Source organism: Heterodontus francisci, chromosome 2, assembly GCF_036365525.1.
Source record: "Heterodontus francisci isolate sHetFra1 chromosome 2, sHetFra1.hap1, whole genome shotgun sequence".
In the NCBI taxonomy this organism is placed as follows: Eukaryota; Metazoa; Chordata; class Chondrichthyes; order Heterodontiformes; family Heterodontidae; genus Heterodontus; species Heterodontus francisci.
This window is the reverse complement of record NC_090372.1, coordinates 132121236-132147658: the sequence shown is the minus strand read 5'-3', so window position 1 is coordinate 132147658 and position 26423 is coordinate 132121236. Positions and strand designations below refer to the sequence as shown.

General features: G+C 41.8%; 1 protein-coding gene across 7 annotated transcripts in view; it reads right to left on the bottom strand.

Moving 5' to 3' along the window:
• The window catches only part of ikzf1 (IKAROS family zinc finger 1 (Ikaros)), a 103811-nt gene that overhangs the window by 27265 nt on the left and 50123 nt on the right, over positions 1-26423 (bottom strand). Inside the window, exon 2 of one of the 7 annotated variants that reach the window (XM_068010878.1) lies at positions 13401-13611. The exons of 4 other annotated variants lie outside the window; for them this stretch is intronic. The gene's annotated coding sequence lies outside the window, so the exon portion shown is untranslated. The remainder of the gene's footprint in view (positions 1-13400; positions 13612-26423) is intronic. 2 more of the 7 variants (XM_068010880.1, XM_068010879.1) reach the window with 2 other exon arrangements.

Sequence of the window (26423 nt, the reverse complement as noted above, 5' to 3'; positions counted from 1 at the left end):
TTTAAAATTGAGGCATTGCTTGACCAGCAGCCAATGTAAGTCAGCGAGCACAGGAGCGACAGATGAACAAGACATGAGCGGCAGAGTTTTGGATGATCTCAAGTTTAGAGTCAGAGTCAGAGTTTTACAGCACAGAAACAGGCCCTCCGGCCCAACGCGCCTGCGCCGACCATCAAGCACCCGTCCTAACTAATCCCACTTCCCCGCACTTGGTCCGTAGCCTTGTATGTTATGGCGTTTCAAGTGCTCATCTAAACATTTCTTGAATGTCGTGAGTGTTCCTGTCTCTACCACCCCTTCAGGCAGTGTGTTCCAGATTCCAACCACTCTCTAAAAATTCCTCCTCAACTCCCCTCTAAACCTCCTGCCCCTTACCTTAAATCTACGCCCCCTAGTTATTGACCTCTCCGCTAAGGGAAAAAGTTTCTTCCCATCTATCCTATCAATGCCCCCATAAGTTTGTATACCTCAATCAGGTCCCGCCTCAGCCTTCTCCGGTCTAAGGAAAACAACCCCACTCTGTCTAGTCTGTGTTCATAACTGAAATGCTCCAGCCCAGGCAACATCCTGGTGAATCTCCTCTGCATCCTCTCCAGTGCAATCACATCCCTCCTATAGTGTGGTGACCAGAACTGTACACAGTACTCCAACTGTGGCCTAACCAGCATTTTATACAGGTCCAACATAACCCCCCTGCTCTTGTATTCTATGCCTCGGCTAATAAAGGCAAGCATCCTATATGCCTTCCTGACCACCTTATCTACCTGTGCTACAGCCTTCAGTGATCTATGGACAAGCACCCCAAGGTCCCTCTGACCATCTGTACTCCCTAGGGTCCTACCATCCATTGTATATTCCATTGCCTTGTTAGACCTCCCAAAGTGCATCACCTCACACTTCTCAGGATTAAACTCCATTTGCCACTGCTCCGCCCATCTTACCAGCCCATCTATATCGTCCTGTAGTCTAAGGCTTTCCTCCAAACTATTTACAACACCAATTTTTGTGTCGTCTGTATAGCGTAAAAAAAAGTTTTGCTTATTTGTGCACTGCAAAAGAGCCTAAATTAATGGTTGTGTTCTCGGGGTAAAAATTCCAAAAGAAAATTAACCAAATTCTCCAATATTAGAAAATTGTTTGAAACTACCAATTCATCCAAGGAATATAATGAATTCATCTACCACGAAAAAATTTTACGGCGGATGAAATGTGGGAGGACCAGCCTGGAGTACGTTAGAATACTCAAGTCTAGAGGTAACAAAGGCATCAATGAGGGTTTCAGCAGTAGATGAGCTGAGGCAGGGGTGGAGTTGGGTGATGTTATATAGGTGGGAATAGGCCATGTTAGTGATGTTACGACCAGGTGAGAAAGGTGTCTAGGGGTCTTTCTCAGCCTTCAACTGGTCTTATTATAACAGGGTTTAATTTTTAAACGCACTGTGTTTTGAGCTTCCCCTTTTGTGAATCCTTGTTCACTGCTTTTCAACTATAAGGCAAATAAATGAGCATAAACAGGCCTTCTTAGGTTTAAAGAAGAAAAGTGAAATTTATTGAAACTTAAACTTAAACTCTAATTCAGTTAACACCTACGGATACACACTGTGCCCCACACTAGCATGCATACGTGATACACACATGCAAATAGAGACAGAAAAGAGAAGAAAAATAAAGTGGAGAGGTTTGAGGCAATATCAGAAGAGTTTCTCGTTACTGTGCTTCTAGAGCACTGTAGTCCTTTTGTAGGTAGTTCTTGCTTGTAGGTAATTGTTGCTTTTTGTTGGGGCCTAGTATTCTTCTTAAACCTTGTTCACTGTAAGAGACTTTTCTCTCTTGGGGTTCAGATGTCTTCAATGGTTTCCGAGATGACAGCAGACAGGAGAGAGGTCTTTTCCAGACCAGGAGCAAACAGCTATTTGAGTTCAAATTCTCTGTGGCAAGTTCAAATTCAAAAAACTCCAACAGTCATGTGACTAAACTGGTCTGACCATGTCTGTTTGTATATTCGGCCATTTTAGCAATTAACCTGGAATGCTAGCCTCTCCGCCTTCAACGTCTGGTAATCAAAGGTCCATTGTGGATTAAATTGGAGCAGGGAGTGGCCCCTTTGTCCTTTCCAAGTATTGTCTGTTACTATGCAAATATCTTTCCAGTCAAGGGTCTTTTTTTTAAAAAAACAAGTTCTTTACTCCAGTATCAGTCTAAAAATCAATGTTCATGTGGCAAAATTAATGTCTCTCATTCTTGCCAGGTGGGGCTCTGCCTGACAATGATGGCATAGATATGTGAACAGAAGTTCATCTCAGAGTCAAATATGGCACTGTATGAAGGCGGACCCCAGTAAAAAAGTTCTTCATGATGATTTCCATGCAACTGTAAGAATGATGTTTGACTGTCATTTTGTTTAACTTAAATGAAAATTTTGAGAGAGTTTTTTTAAGTAATGGCATCACATCTTAGCAGGAACATTTATTTAGCAGCTGAAAATGTCAATATACCGCTGAAAGACATGAATCAATTAATTTAAAACTCTGTCAGACTTTCACAACTGTGTGTTTGCATGCTTGGGAGGAAATGGCCTCACATGGTGTAGTAATATTAAAGGGGCCATTTCCTCTTTGGTTTTGCAAAGTGGTCACAATATTAGTTTGATTAACAAGATACTCAGGCTTTTAAAAAATAGTCGCACACGTGCCTGATCTTGACAGGTGAGAAGTTTGTAAGTTACAAATAATGTGCTAGCTGTCATCCATCTCTACATTGCTCCTCAGTAATGTAATAGATTGCACTGTCATCAATACAAGGACTCCACCCTACTATTTTAATTTTCAAAGAGAAAACTCTGTATGAATAATCCCTGATCCCAAAAGGAAAATTCCATTGTTTTCTTCTGTGACCACATCTACATGAATCAACACTGGTCAATTTTAAAGATGTGGGTTAAGTAGCAAGGGGATCACAGTTTCATAGCATGTTGATCATCATTCTCTATTATTGTGAAAGTACTTCTATTTTTAAATTTTTTTTGAGGACTCGTGTTTTAGAATTGTGGAGATGGATTCATTGAAGGACTGAAGTGATTCCCTAGATGCTGGACTTTTTTTTTAAAGGGTCACTGGAAGGACTCTGTTTAAAAACATTTACTGGGTGTCGCATTCCTTCAGCTAAGTAAACAACAGGTGCCTTCTGACTATGGGAGTTGTTTATAAGAGAAGTGACATGTCAAGATTTATGGTGCTCAAGAGTGGGTTTCATTTTTTAATACTGTTTTGAGTCAGTTATGTTTGTAGACTTCTGAAAGAGACACCCCTCAACTTTTCTCCACCTCTCTGAGAAACCCTGAAGAAAATCCAGTGTGTGATGGCTGTAATACCTGATGCCACATTTCTCCTGAGAAGCTTTTGGAAGACTTCCTCTCGACATCTCCTGAATGAACTGCTTCTGAAAAAATCCCAGTGATCAATCTACGTGTAATCGGACACCAGACTGTATGCCATCTGGAATCTAACATATCATCCCTTTTCTTCAAGAATTAACAAGTACTTTGGCCAAAACATCTTTATTTTGCGTTTAACTGGTGTAGAATCATAGAAGGTTTAGGGCACAGAAAGAGGTCACTTGGCCCATTATGTCTGTGCCAGTCATAAAACGATTCACCTACTCTAATCCCACCTTCAGCATTTGGTCCGTAGCCCTGCAGACGACTGCACTTGAGGTGCACAGCAAGACTCCTTTTGAATGAGTTGAGGGTTTCTGCCTCAACTACCCTTTTAGGCAGTGAGTTCCAGACCCCCACCTCCCTCTGTGTGACAAAGTTTTTCCTCATCTCCCCTCTAGTTTTTATACCAATCATTTGCAAGTTCTCCCTGTGTCTGCGTGGGTTTTCTCCGGGTGCTCCGGTTTCCTCCCACATGCCAAAGACTTGCAGGTTGATAGGTAAATTGGCCATTATAAATTGCCCCTAGTATAGGTAGGTGGTAGGGAAATATAGGGACAGGTGGGGATGTGGTCGGAATATGGAATTAGTGTAGGATTAGTATAAATGGGTGGTTGATGGTTGGCACAGACTCGGTGGGCCAGAGGGCCTGTTTCAGTGTTGTATCTCTAAATAAAAAATAAAAAAATAAAAAATCTATGCCCCCTAGTCACTGACCCCTCTGCTAAGGTGAATAGGCCCTTCATCTCCACTCTATCCAGGCCCCTCAAAATTTTGTACATTTCAATCAGATCTCCCCTCAGTCTTCTCTGGTTCCAAGGAGAACAACCCCAGCCTATTCAATCTTTCCTCCATATCTGCACTTTTCCAGTCCCGGCAACATCCTCTGAAATCTCCTCTGTACCCTCTCTAGTGCAATTACATCCTTTCTGTAATGAGGTGACCAGAACTGCACACAGTACTCAAGTTGTGGCCTAACCAATGAGTTATATAGTTCCATCATAACCTCCCTGCTCTTATATTCTCTACCTCGGCTTATAAAGGAAAGGATTCCATATGCCTTTTTAACCACCTTATTGACCTGTCCTCCTACCTTCAGGGATCTGTGACCATTCACTCCAAAGTCCCTCACTTCCTCTACACTTATCAGTATTTTCCCCTTAATCGTGTACTCCTTTGCCTTGTTTGACCTCTCCAAATGCATCATCTCACAGTTCTCCACGTTGAGTTCCATTTGCCACTTTTCTGCCCATCTGACCAGACCATCATGTGCGTGTATTGGGTATATAGAAGGGAATATATATATTTACTGTCATATTGCAAACTGTGGGCTGAAATTTATACTCTGACCGCAACAATCAGTGGAAGGCAAAAATAATGGGAGGCCACACGTCGCAGAGCCGCTGCCGTGATATTAAGCCTGCCGGCTCATTTAAATAGCTGGGGCGGGCCACTGTCCCGCACCCGCCCCCCCCGCCCTTCATGATGTGGAAGGGGCGGGCTGTACGTCCCCAGCAATGCGTCAGCTGCCTGTGCGCTGTAGCTTCGAGTCCTACCGTTCCATTTAAATATTTCAAATAAAATAATTAAATCCATTCATTCTGCCCCTCTTCCACACCCCCATAACAATTAAATTAATTACTTTCCCTCTCCCCCCAAAACATTTACTTTGTCCAACTGACCTTCTCCCCACAAAGTATATTAACTTTAAACAATAATCCATCCCACCATCCCCTACACCAATGATATTACTTTGACCCTGTTCCCCCCACCCCACACGCTGCACTGAGAAACTTACCTCCTCCTCCCTCCCCACCAGTGTTCTGCCTCGTTTCCTTGGACGGGGATCTGATGGCACAGGAGTGGCATCGGCCCAAAGATCTCACCAACACAGACGGTGGGAACGCAAGTCTCATTATTTCATTGATTTTAATTAATTTAAATATTTAGATGGCGGTCCCGTTGCCGAGTGGCCGGGGGGGGGGGGGGGGCAGGGATGTGGGGGGTGGTGGGGCTGGGGGGCCGCCATGAGGACTTGCCCCTGTCGGCAATATCGGGCTAGGCCTTCCCGGTGTCAGTGTGCGTGGCAGCCCTCTCCCAGAGGCATTTTCCGGCCCTCCCCGCCATGACTCCCGACGTCAGGTGGTCTGTAAAATTCAGCCCTGTGTGTTAAAGCTGTGCATCTTTATTGACTCAGTCCTGTTTTATAATAAATTTATACTTTTGTTGTTTATTAAAGAAACCTGTTTGGCGGATTTTATTCTGAAATAAAAATAGAGTACATAATTGGCCATATGGGTAACTGGGTACACATTTAAATATATGTTGTGACCTGTGGAGAAGCAGAACTAGAGAAAAGACAGTGCACTCCTCCCGCCTCAGTCGTAACACTATACTTATTCTAATAATCTTCAATTCCATTCCTAATCTGGCTCTTTAATTTGATGGATTCCTTGGTACAAATCCCTTTGTTAGTCAAGGTCTATTTCCAAAGATTGAACCATTAATATTTTATTCAATAACATTCAAGGACAAATAACAAAACCACTTCAGAATTCTTTGATCATCTTGAAATAACTTTCTTTTGTAAAAATTGCATGTTTAGATTTTTCTTCATTTTACTATCAGGGAATAATGACGAATGTACTGCTGACCATAAAATGGATGATTTTTTTGGATGATCAACCATATAAAGTTTTTATTTCAGTGATTTATTTTGTCATTAAAAATAGACACATTGAAATACACAGAACTCTACAGTAATAAGAAGTGGGCCACGTCTTATTACTGTAGATCAGTTTTTGAGTGGCTAGCCAGTTATGTATCGCATAGAAATCTATATATAATCACAATATAAAAGTGGGCTCAGAAGAAGTCACCAATAGCAGCTATTCACTGTTTGCAGAATAGTGAGACTGACTGGTTAGTCATGGTGTTACTATAGTGAAATGTCCTATGGCTCAAAGTTGATAAAGGGAGAACTAATGCAACACAATATGAGTAACTTATAAACTGAATGCCAAATTTAACATGCATTGGTAGGCAACAATTATGCTTTGAAAGAATGTTATAAAAACATGTGTTGTGCCATTCATCCAGGTTAGAAGTTATACAAGTTATACATTCAGGTTCTTGCTGGGGCAAATAAATTTAAAAAAAATGATTTTTTGGACAAAAGGGCAGAAATGTAACATATAAACATTTCCTGATTTACACAGTACTTTGAACATATTGATGCATATCAGAATGTCCATCAATTGAGTATTTATGCAAGAAGAATCATCCCAGTCTCGCGAGGGAAGGCTTCAAGACTGGACCGGGAAGAATTTAAGAGAAATATGCATCATGTCAGTGGCCCAATGTGTTCCCACCTACGGGTGTTCTTCCTGGAGGTGGGTCAGCATCTGCAGAGGCTACCTGCTGATATCCCACTGAGGGCCAAGCCTGGCAGTTGCCTGGAGGCAGCTTGCCAGTGGCTGACCAGGGGAGCCCACGAGGCCTCCTACACCAAACCCCCATGGAATCACAGCTATCAATCCCTCTCTGACAATGGTAGCGCCCAATTCTGCCAGTAGGGCTGCTACCCTTCCAAGGCTGCAGACGCAATCGTGAGGCCTGCAGCCTCAATGACCAGCTCACTGTCCTTAATCGGGTGGTGGACCCAGAGGCCAATTAAAAGGCCACCTCTGGGATGATCTCCCAGGCAGACGCTCTGACATTCAGAGCGGTGTCAGAACCTAGAAAAGGTGACAAGCACACCACACCCCACCATCTTCCCTCGCTTTTTATGGTGCACCCACCTCCCTGCCCATCCGTAGAGGGCTCATAAAATTCACCCCAGTATCTTGTATGATTTCTCCCTCAGTGAGGCAGTCATAAGAAAATTGTACATTACTGTTCAGGGTACATTACAGAGATTGATAGATTTTGTTATCCAAAGGTATTAAGCGATATGGGTAAAGGAGGATATCTGGAGTTAGTTAACAGATCAGCCATTAACTCGCTGAATGGTGGAACAGGCTCGAGGGGCTAAATGGCCATATCCTGTTCCTATGTTTCTATGTTGATGGTGGGAGATTTAGCGAGAGTAATGCCATTGAATGTCAATGGGCAATGGTTACACCCTTCTGTCAGAGATGGTCTTGCCTGGCACTTGTGTGGCATGAACATTACCTGCCACTTGTCAGGCAAAGCCTGAATATTGTCCAGGTCTTGCTGCATGAGGGCACAAACTTCTTCCTTATCCGAGGAGTTGCGAATGGAACTGAACACTATGCAATCATCAGAAACTATTAATATCCTGAGGGTTACCATTGATCAGAAAATTAACTGGACCAGCCATATAAAAAAACGTGGATACAAGAGCAGGTCAGATTCTGGGAATTCTACGGGAAGTAACTCACATCCTAGCTCCCCAAGGCCTGTCCACCATCTACAAGGCACAAGTCAGCAGTGTGATGGAATACTCTATACTTGCCAGGTTGAGTGCAGCTCCAACAACACTCAATAAGCGCAACACCATCCAAGACAAAGCAACCCACTTGAGCGGCACCCCATCCACCACCAGCACACAGTGGCAGCAGTATGTACCATCTACAAGATGCAATGCAGCAACTCTCCTAGACTCCTTCAACAGCACCTTCCAAACCTGCAACACCTAGGAAAACAAGGGCAGCAGATGCAAGGGAACACCACCACCTGCAAGTTCCCCTCCAAGTAACTCATCATGCTTATTTGGAACTATATCACCGTTCCTTCACTGTTGCTGGGTCAAAATTCTGAGACACCCTGCCTAACAGCACTGTGGGTGTGCATACACCGCATGGACTGCAGCAGTTCACAAAGGCAGCTCACCAACACCTTTTAAGGACCATTAGGCATAGGTAATAAAAACTGGCCTTGCCAGCAATGCTCACATTCCAAGAACGAATAAAGAAGAAAATATCCCTACCTCTGACCTTATGATGGAGACAATGTCATTGATGAAGCAGCTAAAGATGGTTGGGCCTAGGACACTGCCCTGAGGAATGACTGCAGTGATGTCCTAGGGTTGAGATGATTGACCTCCAACAACCATAACCATCTTCCTCTGTGCTAAATATGACTCCAACCAGTGGAGATTTTCCCCCGATTCCCATTGACTTAAATTTTTCTCAGGCTGCTTGTCGCCACACATGGTCAAATGCCCTGATATCAAGGGCAGTCACTCTCACCTCACCACTGGAATTCAGCTCTTTTGTCCATGTTTGAACCAAGGCTGTAATGAGGTCAGGAGCTGAATGGTCCTGGAAGAATCCAAACTGAGCATCTTTGAACAGGTTATAGGTGAATATCGCTTGATAGCACTGTCGATGACACCCTCCCTCAATTTGCTGATGATTGACAGTATACAAATGGGGTGGTAGTTGGCCAGATTGGATTTGCACTGCTTTCTGTGGACAGGACATACCTGGACAATTTTCCATTTTGTCAGGTAGTTGCCAGCATTGTAGCTGTACTGCAACAGCTTGGCTTACAGGCATGGCTAGCTCTGGAGCACAGGACTTCAGCACTACAGACGGGTGCTGTTGGGGCCCATATCTTTGCCATACACTCAGCCGTTTCTTGATAGTGACGTGGAGTGAATCTAATTGGCTGGAAACTGGCTTTGGTGATGGTGGGGCCCTCAGGAGAATGTTTTGGTGGTAATGCCACTGACCTAGTAATCCAGAGGCCTACGCTAATGCCTAGGGGACATGGGTTCAATCTCACCATGGTAGCTAGTGGAATTTAAACTCAATTAATTAATAAAATCTGGAATTGAAAGCTAATCTCAGTAATGGTGCCATGAAACTGTCATCGATTGTTGTAAAAACCCATTTGATTCATTAATGTCTTTTAGGGCAGGAAATATGCTGGCCTACATATGCCTTCAGATCCACAGTAATCTGGTTGACTCTTAACTGCCCTCTGAAATAGCCTGGCAAGCCACTCAGTTCAAGGGCAATTAGGGATGGGCAACAAATGCTGGCCTTGCCAGCGACGCCCACATCCCTGAAAGAATAAAAAAAAATCCACTCTGCAATTCTAACTTAAGTGGTTGCAACCACATCAGCCTTGTTATTTGCACTTACGTGCTGGGCTTCCTCATCATTTTATGTACATCTACCTGGTGCTGTTTCTGGCATGTTTTGCTACACTTCTCATTGAACTAGGGTTGATCCCCTGGCTTGATGGTAATGGTTGTTGTTCTAGCCATTGTCTCTAGGGACCATCTGCATCTCTGTCCATGAGAAAGAGAGAGTTGGTGATGTATATCTTGAGGGTCACCACTCCACAAGCATGGGGCAAGGAGAGAAGGCAGGCCTCCATGATGGTAATGATAGAGTGAGAGATATGCCAGACCATGTGGTCACACACTGTGGTTCTATCCAATTCTGTTACTGCTGATGGCCCACAACACTTCATTGATGCCCAGTTTTGAGCTAATAGATTTATTATTAATCTATCTCACTTAGCACATTAGTAGTGCCACACAACACAATGGAGGATGTCCTTATTGTGAAGACGGGATGCCGTCTCCGCAAGAACTGTGCAGTAGTCACTCTTACCAATAATGTTATGGATCTGTGACATGTAGACTGGTGAGGACTAGGTCAAGTACCGTTTTCCCTCATTGTGGCTATTTCACCAGCTGCCGCAAGCCCAATAACACAGCTACATCCTTCAGGACTCGGTTGGCTCAGTCAGTAGTGGTGCTACCGAGCCACTCTTGGTGATGGACATTGACGTCTTTCACCTACAGTATATTCAGTTCCCTTGCCACCCTCAGTGCTTCTTCCAAGTGGTGTTCAACATGGAGGAGTACTGATTCATCAGCTGAGGCAGTCGGTAGGTGGTAATCAGCAGGCTTCCTTGCCCATTTTTGACCTGATGCCATGAGACTTCATGGGATCCAGAGTCAATGTTGAAGACCCGTAGGGCCATTTCCTCACAACTGTATATCACTGTGCCGCCACCTCTGATGGGTCTGTCCTGCTGGTGGTCATTTGAGAGGGCACTTAGGAGTTAGCCACGTTGCTGTGCTTCTGGAATTACATGTAGGCCAGACTGGGTACAGACGACAGATTTTCCAGATTTCTTTCCCTAAAGGACATTAGCGAACCAGATAGATTGTTACGTCAATTCGGTAGGTTCATGGTCACAATTACTGAAAGCAGCTTTTTAATTCCAGGTATATCCAATTAACTGCATTTAAGTTCTCTAGTTAAGATAATTATCAAATTGTTAGAAGGACTAACCTTTGCTACTGTGATACTGCAAAAATGACACAACCAACATAAATCAGCTCCTACAAACACAAACCCAATGCAGAAAAATATCTATTCTGTGATAGTTATCAACAGTTCCAAGCTTATGGAAGCCTACTGCTATTATCACACGAACTGGGAGCACGGATCCAAAAATATTGATTTACAATTCAGCATCCCTAAGAGGGGGCCTCGATGTGAAAAAGGATAGGGAACTGAAATTCCATTCTGCAGCAAAACATTCTTGAAAGATTGGGAATTTTGGTGCAATGCATTAACTCACTGTTACTGATGTAGGAATAGTAGTTACAGCAATTTGACAGAAAAAATGTTTTAATAAGCACTGAAATCTCTCATGGCAATAAACGTAAAAAAGGAAGTGTTTAGTCAAAGAAAGGAGAATCACTGAAGAATACTAGCATAGTTCTTACAGATTAAAGATTCATAGACTGAAATGCTGCAGCTTGTCATTGTACAAGGAATAAAGTAGTTTTGGTATTACAGAGCTTCCCCAGCCATTGGGTAAATAATAAGAGCCAAAGTAAGTTGTTTCTCTGGGGAAAAAAATGAACAGTAACTTATGCACATACACCACAAAGCATACACACACACATACAGACACTTGTCTGTCTCTACAAACACTGCAGTTTATAGCATGGAGGGGAAGGGAAGGTTAGTTTTAAGTGTGCTATCTGTTAATTTTAGGCCAAAACAAACTGGCAATATGGCACAGGTCCTGGGGCTTCATGCATGCAAAAGTAGGAGACCAAGTACAGTACCACTACTTGCAGTGTCAACAACAACGTATTTGTATGCATGCTCAGCGCAAGAGTACACATTGCAATTTGGCACTTCTGGTGAAGAGCTTCAAGTGACGGCAACATGCATCAGGAATTTAGGTGCCAAAGTCAGTGCACCCAATTTATGGTCATGCAATTCCTGATCCTTAATTTTGATATGTTAAATCATAAAAATTAATGCAATGATTTCCCTATGACTGATCAATAGAGGCTATATTCCTATGGTGGGAAAGATGTAGATGAAAGAAGTATCATGTTTTCAACTGCTGTTTCTGTGGCTTGTAAATTAAGATGCTGCTCTTAGATTTTGAATTTCTGAAATTTCTGTCAATTAATATTTTGGGAGAATTTGCCAACAACTCAACACTTCATCAGAGTGTCAGTAAAGTTTTAACTCTAAAACATACAAGATAGATATTCTCACATATATAGAGCACCAATTACATCCCTAGTTTAAGTTATCACAGCACTAGATACTGGCCTGTGCTTTGCATTTGAGGAAACTGTAACTCGTCTATTTTAGAATTTGAATGCAGTTAGAGGTACAAGATCAGAATATAGTCTCAAGTTCAGTTTTGATAGTGTTTGACCTCATTTTACATTGTCCATTTCCTATGAAACTCACAGCTTAGGTCAACAGCAATCATGCGTCCATTCTCACTTCCAAATGGCACACCACTTTTGCATGGATATAAACACAAGTGATAGTGCAAATGAAGACAAGGAAAAATCTTCCTGACATAGAACATAATCACAGGTCGGGTCCATTTCCAAGCACTGATTCCACTGGTGTCTGCTATCGTGATTGTATGGGAGGTGGCCAATAGGCTGCCTCTGCGTTCGCCGTCCAATTAAGGATGGTGGCAGGACCGCAACGTCGAGGTTCAGTGAGAGGGTTCGCAGAGCTGGATGTTTGGCAGCCCCATCAGGAGAGTTGGGTGCTGCTGAGGATGGCTGTGGAACATTTTTTAAAAAAGGGCCAAAGATGTTAGGGACATCAGTGAGTGGTGGGAACCCTACCACAGGAATGATCATGGCCACGGTTGTGTCCATTTCAGCCTAACGGCTCCGTCACTGGGGTTTTGAGAGGAGGCTCCGATGGCCCTCTGACCTGCCGCTGGGAGGCCACCTCCAATGGCATTTGATTTGGTCCTTAATTGGATTGATTGGAGCCCTGGCTCTGCGGAGTTTGTTGCTGATTCCTGTGGCAACTCGCCACTGGGAAACTTGCCCAGAGATGGGACGGCGTCGGGAAGCCGTCCCGACGGGGTTTTCCCATTCCTTTCCAGCCCTATCCACCTCCAAAGCTGCCTTCAGGAGTCCGGGAAGATTCTGCCCAGATAGTTGAAAGAAACATGTTTGCTGCCAGGCTGAGCAGTTGAAGAAATCCCGCTCACTGCTTTATGAGGACTGAAGCAGTTTCAGCATCACTCACTTCTACAAAACTTCCCCAGCCTTTGGGGAAGTTATGGAAGCCAAAGTAAATTACAATTTAAGCTTTTCCAAAGAAACAAAACCTGTGTAAGCTACTTTTGCATGACTGCGTGCAGTTATTTTAAAATCATTCATTTAAAAAAAATTACTTCCTTTGGCTTTTAAAAAAAAACTCATTCCCAGGATGTGGGTGTGACTGGCAAGGCCACATTTATTGCCTATCCCAAAGTGGTGTGATCAACTGAGTGGCTTCTGAGAACACTTCTGAGGGCAATTAAGAGTCAACCACATTGGTGTAGGACTGGGATCATATATATAGAACAAAGTTGGTAAGGGTGTTAAATTTCTTTTCCTGAACGACATTAGTGAACCAGTTGATATTTTATGACAATTTGACAAGATCATGGCCATTTTTACCAGCATCAAATTTAATTGATAACTTACATTTGGCTTGTGAAGCTTTGTATACATGAGTGATGCCGAAATAACTTCACTCCCTGTTCAAGGTCAAGCTGGAGCATTTCAATCTATTAGCCTGGAGGTTGCAAAGTTTTTGACATCTCTTTCAGCCGGTTGCTGTTATAACATCCTTGGAATGTAAATATGATGGCTTTACTAACAGAGAAGGGTATGGGAAGTCAGATCAGTGAAGGTTCTGTAATATAACATAGGATAATAATTCAATTCTCATTGTATCTTGGTCTACACACAATAAATCTGATAACTTGGCACAATCAACAACGCTATAAAATTATAAATGTTTCATTATCCGGGGGCACGGAGGTCAACTGTAGTGCTCCTACTGCTGTCCCAGCTTGAATAAGCTAAATCAGCACAAACCTGGATGCAATCAATTGATGATTTTGTTGACCACATAAGACATATATGGTTGGTCAAATCATCAACGGATTTATCCAGAGATTCCCCCACGGCCAGCACCTTCCCTTCCCTTCCCAAAACACACAGGAACCTCATACACTAATCCAACCATCGAAGAGTCCAATATGCAGACTTATTTATTTTTCTGCCTATCCACCATGTTTAAAATTTATTCCTAATACAAACTGTTCTAACAGAAACAAGTTAGGGTGATACTGAATTCTCCTTCCTGCAATCATAGATGAGTGTGTGGGTGGGATAAAGTGAAGAGAGAACACTCTATACTGACCTTCCTTGTCTTTATGACTCAGCTATTCATTGAATAAATCTGCTGAGCCATTGGAGGAATCACAGATAAAAATAATTTGAGTTTGAAGGGAGGGAGGAACTAAAGAAAATTACAATCACCAGGAAAGTGGTATGGAGCAAATTGTTGGATCTGCGGACTGACAAGTCCCCGGGCCCTAATGGACTTCATCCCATGATTCTAAAAGATGTGGCTAGTGAAATAGTTGATGCATTGATTTTAATTTTCCAAATTCACTAGATTCGGGGAAGGTTCCATTAGATTGCAAAATAGCGAATGTAACTCCTTTATTCAAAAAGAGAGGGAAACAGAAAGCAGGAAACTACAGGCCAGTTAGCTTAACATCTGTCATAGGGAAAACATTACAAGCTATTATTAAAGACTTTATAGCAGGGCACTTAGAAAAATTCAAGGTAATCAGGCAGAGTCAACATGGTTTTGTGAAAGGAAAATCATGTTTAACAAATTTATTGGAGTTCTTTGAAGAAGTGGGGCAGCACAGTGGCGCAGTGGTTAGCACCGCAGCCTCACAGTTCCAGCGACCCGGGTTCAATTCTGGGTACTGCCTGTGTGGAGTTTGCAAGTTCTCCCTGTGTCTGCGTGGGTTTCCTCCGGGTGCTCCGGTTTCCTCCCACATGCCAAAGACTTGCAGGTTGATAGGTAAATTAGCCATTATAAATTGCCCCTAGTATAGGGAGGTGGTAGGGGAATATAGGGACAGGTGAGGATGTGGTAGGAATATGGGATTAGTGTAGGATTAGTATAAATGGGTGGTTAATGGTCGGCACAGACACGGTGGGCCGAAGGGCCTGTTTCAGTGCTGTATCACTAAAAACCAAGTAACATGTGCTGTGGATAAAGGGGAACCGGTGGATGCACTGTACTTAGATTTCCAGAAGGCATTTGTTAAGGTGAGACATCAAAGGTTATTGTGGAAAATAAAAACTCATGGTGTGGGGGGAACATATTGGCACAGATAGAAGATTAACTAGCTAATAGGAAACAGAGAGTAGGCATAAATGGGTCATTTTCTGGTTGGCAAGATATAACGAGTGGGTATGCCACAGGGATCAGTGCTGGGGCCTCAACTTTTTACAACTTGTACAAATGACTTGGATGAAGGTTGCTAAATTAGCTGATGACACGAAGATAGGTAGGAAAGTAAGTTATGAAAAGGACATAAGGTGGCTACAAAGGGATATAGACAGGTTAAGTGAATGGGCAAAGATCTGGCAAATGGAGTATAATGTGAGAAAATGTGAAGTTGTCCATTTTGGCAGGAAAAATAAACAAGTATATTCTCTAAATGCTGAGAGATTGCAGAGGTCTGAGATGCAGAGGGACCTGGGTGTCCTAGTGCATGAATTGCAAAAGGTTAGTATGCAGGTTCAACAAATAATTAGGAAAGCTAATAGAATGTTATCATTTATTGCGAGGTGAATTGAATACAAAAGTAGGGAGGTTATGCTTCAGTTATACAGAGCATTGGTGAGACCACAACTGGAATACTGTGTATAGTATTGGTCTCCTTATTTAAGGAAGGATGTAAATGTATTGGAAGCAGTTCAGAGAAGATTTATGAGACTAATACCTGGAATGGGCGGATTGTCTCATGAGGAAAGGTTGGACATGCTGGGCTTGTATCCTCTGGAGTTTAGAAGAGTAAGAGGTGACTTGATTGAAATATGTAAGATCCTGAAGGGTCTTGACAGGGTGGATGTGGAAAGGATGTTTCCCATTGTGGGAGAATCTAGAACTAGGGGTCACTGTTTAAAAATAAGGGGTCACCCATTCAAGACAGAGATGAGGAGAAATTTTTTCTCTCAGAGGGTCGTGTGTCTTTGGAAGTCTCTTCCTCAAAAGGCAATGGAAGCAGAGTCTTTAAATATTTTTAAGGCAGAGGTAGATAGATTCTTGATAAACAAGGGGGTGAAAGGTTATGGGGATAGGCAAGAATGTGGAGTCGAGGTTACGATCAGATCAGCCATGATCTTGTTGAATGGTAGAGCAGGCTCGAGGGGCCGAGTGGCCTATTCCTGTTCCTAATTTGTATGTTCATATGTTTATTGGAAATGTTGGATATAAATTAATTCTGAAATGAATTTCAAGGATTTCAATGCAACTTAAGTGAAAGCTTCACACATACACCGCAGCAAAACAAAACTTTTTTGGAAATATTTGGTCTCTATGAAATGCCACACGATACAGTGATCAAATAAACTTTTTTTTAAGAGTTTAACTCCTGAAAAAGATAATTCAATTGTGACCAAAATGGTAGCATCTGAATTTGAAATCAGATTAATTTATTTCTTGCATATAAATATTTCAAAGTAAAATTAATGCACAACTGCAACATTTTGCAGCAAATGTCACAAGTACATGCTATTACTATGCCTATTGCAATAAAAAGACAGCTGGAGACTTTGCTTCCTATAGGAAGTGAAGTGAAGTCATTACTCTGGATCTCATTTCTTTGCACAACAGTTTGAAGGACAGCAAAGCTCATGTACAAAACTCAACATGTTCATACTACTGTTTGTGTTATTTTATCTGAGTTAATGCCTGCATAAAACTAAGACTATGGTACAAGTACTAAGAGATCATAAATGAAATTTGGCAATTGGAGGTTCTCCCCTATCGTGTCCTATTCAATCTTTTTTAAGAGTTGTCCTCCCCGTCCCCCCCAATGGAATGACAGACAAAAGATAATCTCAGGTTTGATCCTTGGTCTGTATTGTTCATTAACCTCAGTCAAGGGAAGTATGGAGATGATAGCAGGCTCAGGTTCCTGCACTTGATCACTGTGGAAGATTGGATTCAGTTGTGATGCTTCCATCGTCGTCTAGCCCAACACTTCATATGCAGCCTCACATTTGAGGATTGCACATTTGGGGAAAATGCAAAATGATCACTGATGCCCGTGGAACTGCAATCAAGTATTATTACAGGAGATTGCGCAGATTTTGGGTCGCCAGAGGGATGTCTATGACTGGGATATAGGAATAGATTTTCAAATTGCTACTCGGGTGTAAAAAGGGCATTGAGGATCGGCTGCCCATTACAGAAATGGCCCACTTTCATCTCCATTAATTTCAATGGGCCTCAGTCATGGACATCTCTCTCCTTTTCTTATGATTTGCTGCCTTCAGGAGAGGAAGCGTACAGCATGAAAGTCAAAGAAAATTTGAGAAGAGATGTTTCAAAACTAACTTCAAAGTAATAAACTTACTTCATTTTTGTGCTGTGATTATGGGCAAAATTAAATACCATATTGCTTCATCTTTCAAATATTGTGAACAAACAAAGCCTCAATGAAAAGTACAAATTTATATTTTCAGTTGATATTGTTCTCTTTTCCAAGTCCACTGGTGCTAGTTTACCCATTGTGTTTCCTCTCTTAGCTAGGAGAATGCAATAATGGGCCATGGATGGCTGCACATGTTGCCGGAAAATCACTAGAGACAGCCAACAGGAGGTATGCTCAGTAGTGTAGAGTCCATCTAGTTTTTCCTTGCACTCTATCATGAAATATTTTATTTAGCAATTCATGTTGTGAAATATGCACAAAGAATATAGCTGAGGTCAAACAATCAAGGCAGGGGTTTAAACTCAAGCTAAACACTACAAGAGCTACAGGACCATCTTTGATGTTTAGTTTTAATTTTTCTCTTACAGAACATTGAACTGTGGATGAAAAAACTACACTACTCTTTCATGCGACGTCAAATATTGGTTTCCAGCTCTACCTGCTTTAAGTACATGATAGAGATATTTTCCAATTCATTTTCATTGCTATATGTGTTAGAATTTCCAGTGTCTATTTTAATTTGATAGTAAACACTCAATTTATAAAAAGGAAACTTGTCAGTTTGTTTCTGCTAATGGCTACATGTCACTTTTTGTTCTACAAATTGACCTAAAAGTCATTATCTAAATGGAGGTCAAGTATTGCAGAACCAGTTTTTAAACAGCTTTGATGTGTTAAGACCATTTGTGGCTCTCAAGTGTGTCCTAATTTGTCTTTTTCTGCTTATTTTCATGTTAAGAAATCTGTGATCTCAAGTTTGAAAGATTTTTGAACAACAGTGATGCACCCAATCCTCTTATTTTTCAGCTACTTTGGAACTTTCCATGGCAGTAATTGTGACTCATTCTGAATACTTGAAACTTGTTAATAAGACATATCACAATTGTCTTATTTCGTTCAAAAACAATTTTATTATCTCAATTTTTGGGACAAACATATGATCTTTCAGTGTGTGATGGGGAAAGTGAACATGGGTAGTATTTTTTGGCTAAACAAATCAAAACATTTACGTTCTCTGAGCTGAAACTGCACCTCCCCTTATGCCAAAATTTCTCTCAGGATTACCCTCAACAGATTTGACAAAATTCAAAGTTGCTTTAAATATTAAGCAATTTGTGCTACATCCTGTGAAACTTCCAAAGTTTAAGCAATCTACACTATATCCTGTGGAATTTCCGAGGATGTCACATGTGTACTGAAAGTAACACATTAGTGACGGTTTAGAAATAAGTCCTATCTATGCTTCTTTTTGAAAATCAGGCACAAAATTCCAATTTTTGGAATAATTATCCCTTAGACTGCTTTTTTTTGTAAATATTGCAAAATAGAACCAGTACAATTGAAAGTACAGCCCATTTAAGGGTTTCAAAAAAAGGTTTTAAATTGGAACATCTTGGGCTTTTTAGCCTTGAAGGGAGGCAGCTGACAGGTAACCTAGTAGAGGCAAATAAGATAATAAATGTTAATGAAAGGATAGATCTTCAAAATAAACTGTGACAGTGAGACATGGAAACACTAGTGAAAGGCAAATTTAAGATTAATGTTACAGTGGTCTTCACATAAAGGGGGATCAATTTATGGAACTGACTTCTGGTTAGAGTAGTAGGAATAGAAATTTTGGAACCATTTCACAAACAACGAAATGCTCTGAAGGGGAGACTATCAGGTTTTACTGTTGAGTGAGCCACGTTGGGCCAAATAGCCATTGCCATGTATACTGTACAAATGCTTTGTGGTGCCCAACTGAATACGAGGGTAGTCTGCTTTACTATTAAGGAGTACTACCTATTTCCAGTAGTGAAACATATTTTTGAGATAATGTACCTTATTACAAGAATGTATGCACATTGTGGTCTTTAAATTGCACTGTGTGAAGATTACCAACAAAGGCTCAGCTTGCTGTTACAATATTCCTTCGTCTGCTATTTCAATAGAGAAATGAAGCAATTAAAAGAATTAAACAGTTGAATGTGTCTGTTAGAACAGATCAAGAACATGCTAAGCACATGTAATTACAAGGCCTATGACTCTTTCCAAACTCTCAAACAAACCAGAAAGGCAGAATATTTTATTATTGAGGTTAATTTTGAGATAGAATGCTACACTTTTCTTTTCAAAGTATTCAATGCTCTCTCGCCTCCTGTACCTCCTAATTCTCCATTGGTTTAGTACAAAAGTTAAATGTTTTTCAGCCTGTCTCAACAATAGTTAAATGTAGAAAGTCAATATAGAACGGCAAAGTAAAGAGAAGCAAACTATTCAATGATACAGTGATCGTTTATGCACCAGAAACCGAAAGCATTGAAAACTCAAAACACCATCCAGTAGTCAATATATCAAGGTGTAAAGCTAAAATAACCTGAGGTTAGCAACCTGCTGCTACCAGTTCTTTCTCATGCACTTAAAAATTCCACCGCCCGAGCTCTGCATGCCTGAGCTCTGTTGCAGCCACCGTTAGATCCTGCAAGATAATTTAACTCTCCCAAGAGATGGGTTTGATCTGAGCAGAAGATATGCACTTCTCTGATAAAAACAACTTCCTCTTACTGCAGATTAGATCAGTAAGCACAGTATCTGAGCTGAAGCCACATAGCAAAGTGCTTCTCCTCTCAAACAGACTTTGAGTTTATCACTTCTTGTGGCCTTAATCATTCTGTCATAAATAACACACGCTTGTACCTTTTCTACTCACCACTGACATTTAACAGCTGACACCTGCACTGCCATTGGTAATGCTTCAGTAACCAATGTATACTCATTAAAACAACATTAATTCTGTAAATAGTACACCTCTGAAAGAGAGAACGCTGTCAGACTTGGCACGTCACATAACACCAATCACAAAAATTAGGTTTCTGCTTCAGATTCATCTCAGAATACAATTAGTCTCCTTCATGTCTTCAGATCTTACCCAGCACAGAATTAATCCTTTGAGGACTGCAATAGCAGTCTGCACAAACACAAAAAATTATCAAGATCAGAATACTGTGGTTTATTTCAAGAATCCTGTGTACCAATATATTTTCTGCCATTTTGTAGTTTTTAACAGCACAGTTACAGAAATTAACTTTGTAAGATTTTTTGAGCAGAAAATGCATTTCTACAATTAACTAAAGACTTAATACTTAACGTAGAAGAGCATGATGAAGGGAAGATAATTAATGAAACCACTGACGATAACTAATAAACTTTCTAAGTTCCTTCTAAGTTTATTAGTTAGGCCCAGCCATCGTCAGTGGTTTCATTAATTATCTTCCCTTCATCATAAGGTCAGAAATGGGGATGTTTGCTGATGATGGCACAATGTTCAGTTCCATTCACAACTTATCCAATACTGAAGCAGTCCGTGCCTGCATGCAGCAAGACCTGGAAATTATTCAGGCTTGGGCTGATAAGTGACAAGTAATATTTGCTCCACAAAAGTGCCAGGCAATGACCATGTCCAACAAGAGAGAATCTAACCATCTCCTCTTGGGATTCAATGGCATTACTATCGCCGATGCCCCCAGCATCAACATCCTGGGGGTTACCATTGACCAGAAACCGAACTGGACCAGCCACATAAATACTGTGGCTACAAGAACAGGTCAGAGGCTGGGAATTCTGCAGCAAGTAACTCAACTCCTGTCTCCCCAATGCCTGTCCACCATTTACAAGGCACAAGTCATGAGTGTGATGGAATACTCTCCACTTGCCTGGATGGGTGCAGCTCCAACAACACTTAAGATGCTCAACACCATCCAGGACAAAGCAGCCCACTTGATTGGCACGCCGTTCACCACCTTCAACGTTCACTCCCTCCACCAACAATGCACAGTGGCAGCAGTGTGTACCATCTACAAGGTGCACTACAGCAACTCACCAAGGCTTCTTCATCACCTTCCAAACCCACAACCTCGACCACCCAGGGCAGCAGATGCATGGGAACACCACCACCTGCAAGTTCCCCACCAAGTCAAATGTTGCTGGGTCAAAATACTGGAACTCCATCCCTAAGACTACATGAACTTCAATGGTTCAAGAAGATGGCTCACCAACACTTTCTCAAGGGCAATTAGGGATGAGCAAAAATTCTGGCCTTGCCAGCGATGTCCACATCCCATAAACGAGATCCCCATGTCGCCTCTTCTCCAGAAGGCCTGCCGAATCTAGTACCAATCAGGACACCAGTGGGCCTTCCACAGAATCAAGGACCGCATCACCAGAAGTGCCGTCTTTGGAGAGCTGCTGCCCGATCAGAGGCCATCAGCTCTTATCCTGAGCAGTGCCACTGTCGAGGCAGTGGCTGCTGCTGGAGAAGCACCTACCGGAGGCCCAGGAGCGTGCTGGACCTACACCACAGGCAGGTCAGGGCTGGAGGGGTGCTGCAGGGTGGGGGGTCACGGGGAAGAGGATTTAGGGGAGTTGCTAGCAAGGACAGGGGATTGGCTCTTAGCAGGCCCCCCCTTCCCAATGTCAGGTCCCTCGTTCAGGGACTAAGTGGGATGAGACCCTTAATTGGGGTTGATTGCCCACTTAAGGGCTTCAGTTGGCAGCGGGTGGGAAGGCCATTCCAGCCCTGGACTAACTTTGGTGGAAGTGGGGTGGTGGTGGGAACCCCACCTCCCCACCCCTGCCACCATCCCACCTGATTTTATGCTCTTCCCACCTCCAAACGTCCCCCCAAAGTAATTTTTCTTTGGGTAAAAGCAAAAGCCACAAATCTCTAACCCAACCACTATTGCTTTGATTTTAACTCAATGGAGCTGGAAATGGAGCATGGTGTAAAGTGGTTATCCACCCAGAAGGTGCCCCGCTCTTTAACACACGCATTAGATTAAAATCGGGGCAATTTGTTATTTAATTGTCTATAAGAGGCATAATGTTGGAATGCTCTCTAAATCTTTCTGTATTATAATAAGTTATATACTGAAAAAATGTTGGTAGTTTTTTGGGGCTGCATTTTATTCTGGCAATGGGGGTCCTGGTGTTGGGCCGGGCGTGGGGGGTGGGTGCGGTGAGACCCCAACCCGGCCCTCCGTCAGAACCCAGAAGCTATTTGACGGTGGACATGCAATTAACTGCCCGTCTTCAGGGACACTGTGCCTTCAAGTGACGAGCTTCCACCTCCAGAGCTGCCGACCAATCGGCAGGCCGGAAGCTCTGTAGTACTTGCAGTGCCACTGGGGGGAATGGCAACTGCCAGTACTGCAGGAGGCCCTGCAGCACCGAAAACTGGAGGCAAAGGTGAGTGGGGGCAGGGTTGCTAGGCCAGTCAGGCAGGCCCCGACGACAGGGTGGAGGGGTGTCTTCTTGGGGGTGGAGGGTGAGTGACGATCGCAACCGGGAGGGGCCCTCGGAGGCTCCGGATTGCCCCCAAATGAAGGACACCTCTGACCCTCAATTGGGTCTCAATTGGTCTCGGGCGGGAAGGCCGTTCTTGGCCTTCCTTGTCCAGGTCAAAATAGCAGCGGGTCCGTCAACGCTGAGAAAGGTACCCCATTCCGTTTTGTTTGCAACCCATCCCGTCCCCACTGCCTCCAAGGGAAGAACAAAATTCTGCTCTTATTTTTTTAAATTAGAAATCCACTACAGCTTCAAGCATGATAAATTTAATAAAAACAATAGAACTGCAAAAACTGGAGTAATAAATTACACACCTGAACTCAGGAACAAATAATAATAGATGCCAATTGTATCAACTATGCTCTCTGTCATTTTAAATAATGTTACTGCTGAACTGTATTCAATCTGGTACTGAACAAGACAAGCGAAATCAAAGATATCATCCAAGCTTTAAAACAAGGAAATTGCTATTGTAAATGACAATAAGGAGAGCAGTTGAGAAATTTAGCCTAAAATAGTGCAACATCCAGAAAGCAATGAAACTGACTATCAATGTCATAAAACGGTTCACTCGTGAACATCATTTAGCTGCAGCGTGATCATCTTATTTTTGTGTACCTTTTTGGGTTTTTTTCATGCGCACAGAACAAGACATTCCCTCAACAAACAGGTTGTTTCACAGCATTTAAAGAGACTACATATTATACAGTGTCTCCAACCCATGAAACATCAGTGAGAACAGGAATTATAACATTCTACTGATCTTCCTCCTGCCAAGCCATCAGATGTCAATCCTAGAAGACAGTGGGGAAATTGCCCGGCTTACTTAAAATGATGAAAAGCTATATAATCTACATTATTAAAATAACAGTAACATTGCTGGTTAGTGTCAAATCTGAAGGGAAACACCTTGTCATTATAATTCTGCAGCATTCTATTCTTTATTTATATTTCTTAAACATTTTGGGATGTGCAAAAAAACAGCAATACTCATTTTTAGAGCATAAAACATAAGCTATGGAACAAGATAAGGCCATATACTCTATTCACCCCAAAATACCATGTACAACTACACTGTCATAGGAAGGTGATTTAACCTGGACAAACTTCCCAAAACATCAAACTTTCGACAAATACGCTTGCCATGCCATGCACTGAAAAGCATTCTACAAGTATTCCATAACTATCTAATCTTTTCTTATAACTTCACTGTCATTGCCTGACACATAATCAAGCAACTACTTTTTTAATGGAGCTCAATAAATTAGTAGTAACAAATTCTGTATCATTCATTCTTTTCATCATTTTAAAGATTTGAAAATATATTGCTTCTCAATCTTTTTTTCTCTAGTGAAAGCAAATTATGTTTCTTCAGTCTGTCCTTAATGAATTTTATTTTCATAATCTTGTCATTCTTCTCTGTATCCTTACCAATGCAGCCACATCTTTTTGAAGGTAGCAAAACTGGACATACAATTCCAAATATGGGTCACAAATAAGTAACAATAGTTAAAAAAATAGCCTTCCTTGATTTGTAATAAAATACCTTAGATATATAACAGAACCTCATTTTGTATGTTAAGCACAGTCTCATATTGATGGATACTATCGTAGAACAACTGACAATAATATCTAAATATTCCTACTATTTTTAATGCAAATTCACCCACCACGTACATATAATTCCAGTTGCTGGTACTACTGCATTCCCTTATACTTCTCAATATTAAAATGCATTTGTCATTCCTTGGTCCATCTACGTAGTATTTCCAGGACTGTGAATATTTTCCATTTCTTTATTATGAACATACATATGAACATATGAATTAATCAACCTAGCTATGAAGAGAGGTTGAGTAGATTAGGATTATTTTCATTAGAAAGACGGAGGTTGAGGGGGGACCTGATTGAGGTGTACAAAATCATGAGAGGTATAGACAGGGTGGATAGCAAGAAGCTTTTTCCCAGAGTGGGGGATTCAATTACAAGGGGACACGAGTTCAAAGTGAAAGGGGAAAAGTTTAGGGGGGATATGCGTGGAAAGTTCTTTACGCAGAGGGTGGTGGGTGCATGGAACGCATTGCCAGCGGAGGTGGTAGACGCGGGCACGATAGCGTCTTTTAAGATGTATCTAGACAGATACATGAATGGGCAGGAAGTAAAGAGATACAGACCCTTCGAAAATAGGCGACAGGTTTAGATAGAGGATTTGGAGCGACGTAGGCTTGGAGGGCCGAAGGGCCTGTTCCTGTGCTGTAATTTTCTTTGTTCTTTGTTCTTAGGAGCAGGAGTATACCTTCGGCTCCTCAAGCTTGCGCCACTATTTGATAAAATCATTGGTTGATATGAATGTGGCCTCAAGTCCACTTTTCTGTCTGCCCCCCCATAACATTTGACTCCCTTGTCTATTGTGACGACCGAGGCAGGAGGAATGCACTGTTAATTCAGTCCCATTTCTCAATGGATCACAGCATATCAATACATTTCTCCCACTTACTGAAACAATCAATTAGATACTCTATTTGTCCCTGAATAAAGCACACCAACCAGGTTTCTTTAATCAACAACAAAATTAACTTTATTATAAAACCAAGTCTTAACTAATAATGACGTAAATCTATATACGAATTGAGATATTAAAGCTCCTTATTTTCCCTAGCCCTCATGCACACGCACATATATCCAAAAACTGGTTAACCGGAGCAAAAAAGGATTTTTGCTTACAGCTGTTTCATAGGAATGAAAGGAATAATACAAACTTAGTATGTCATGATCTGGAAGAAAGTTCTTTGGTTTGGTGAGGTTTCCCAAAGTCGAATAGTTGGATACCACTCAAAGTCTTTCCAGGTGAGGCTGATAAACAGTCTGTGATGGGTAGGTGTTCAAAGAAATTCAACAGTAGAAGGCCTCACATAGGTCTTCCATCAGATGTGCAGCAACAAGGATTTTCTTTTAGGTCTTACAGCAGCAGTATAGCAGTAAAAGGTTTCTTCCAATATTCTGGATTTTTTAAACCCAGGAGACATCAGTACAGCTTGATGCAGGGACTCTTCAGAGACAGGAGGTAATATAAATCTGCCACATTTGAAATACAGTATTCCTTTACAGAGAGGTAATACTTTTTCAGGGTTTTCTGATCTCCAGGTAGGTCAAAATCAAATTTCAAAATGCCTGTTTTTTGTCCAAACTCACTGGCTTTTTAATGTTCCAAACTGAACCCAAAAACCCTTCCTGAAACAGGTCACATGCCCAGTCATAAATTCTTTCTTATCATAACAGAGGGTAGCTCTGAGGTCAACCCCTTGTGGTTTCCTTGAAATTACCTGCATTACAGTGCTTGTTTACCAGTTCAGCTTTAGCTGAACTTCCTTTCAAAACATCCATAAAGTTCAACTATTTGCACGTGTCTCAATATCCACTGAAATCCTTTTTCATTTTTTAAAAACACAGAATCCGAAGTTTTAATACAAAAAAAATCCTTGTAACACTACCAAGAATCTATCTAACTCAGCCTTGAATATATACAATGACCCAGCCTCTACTGCTGTTTGAGGAAGAGAATTCCACAGACTAACGACCCGATGAGAGAAAAAAATTCTCAACTCCGTTTTCAAAGTGGGAGACTCCTAATTTTTAAACTGTGTCCCCT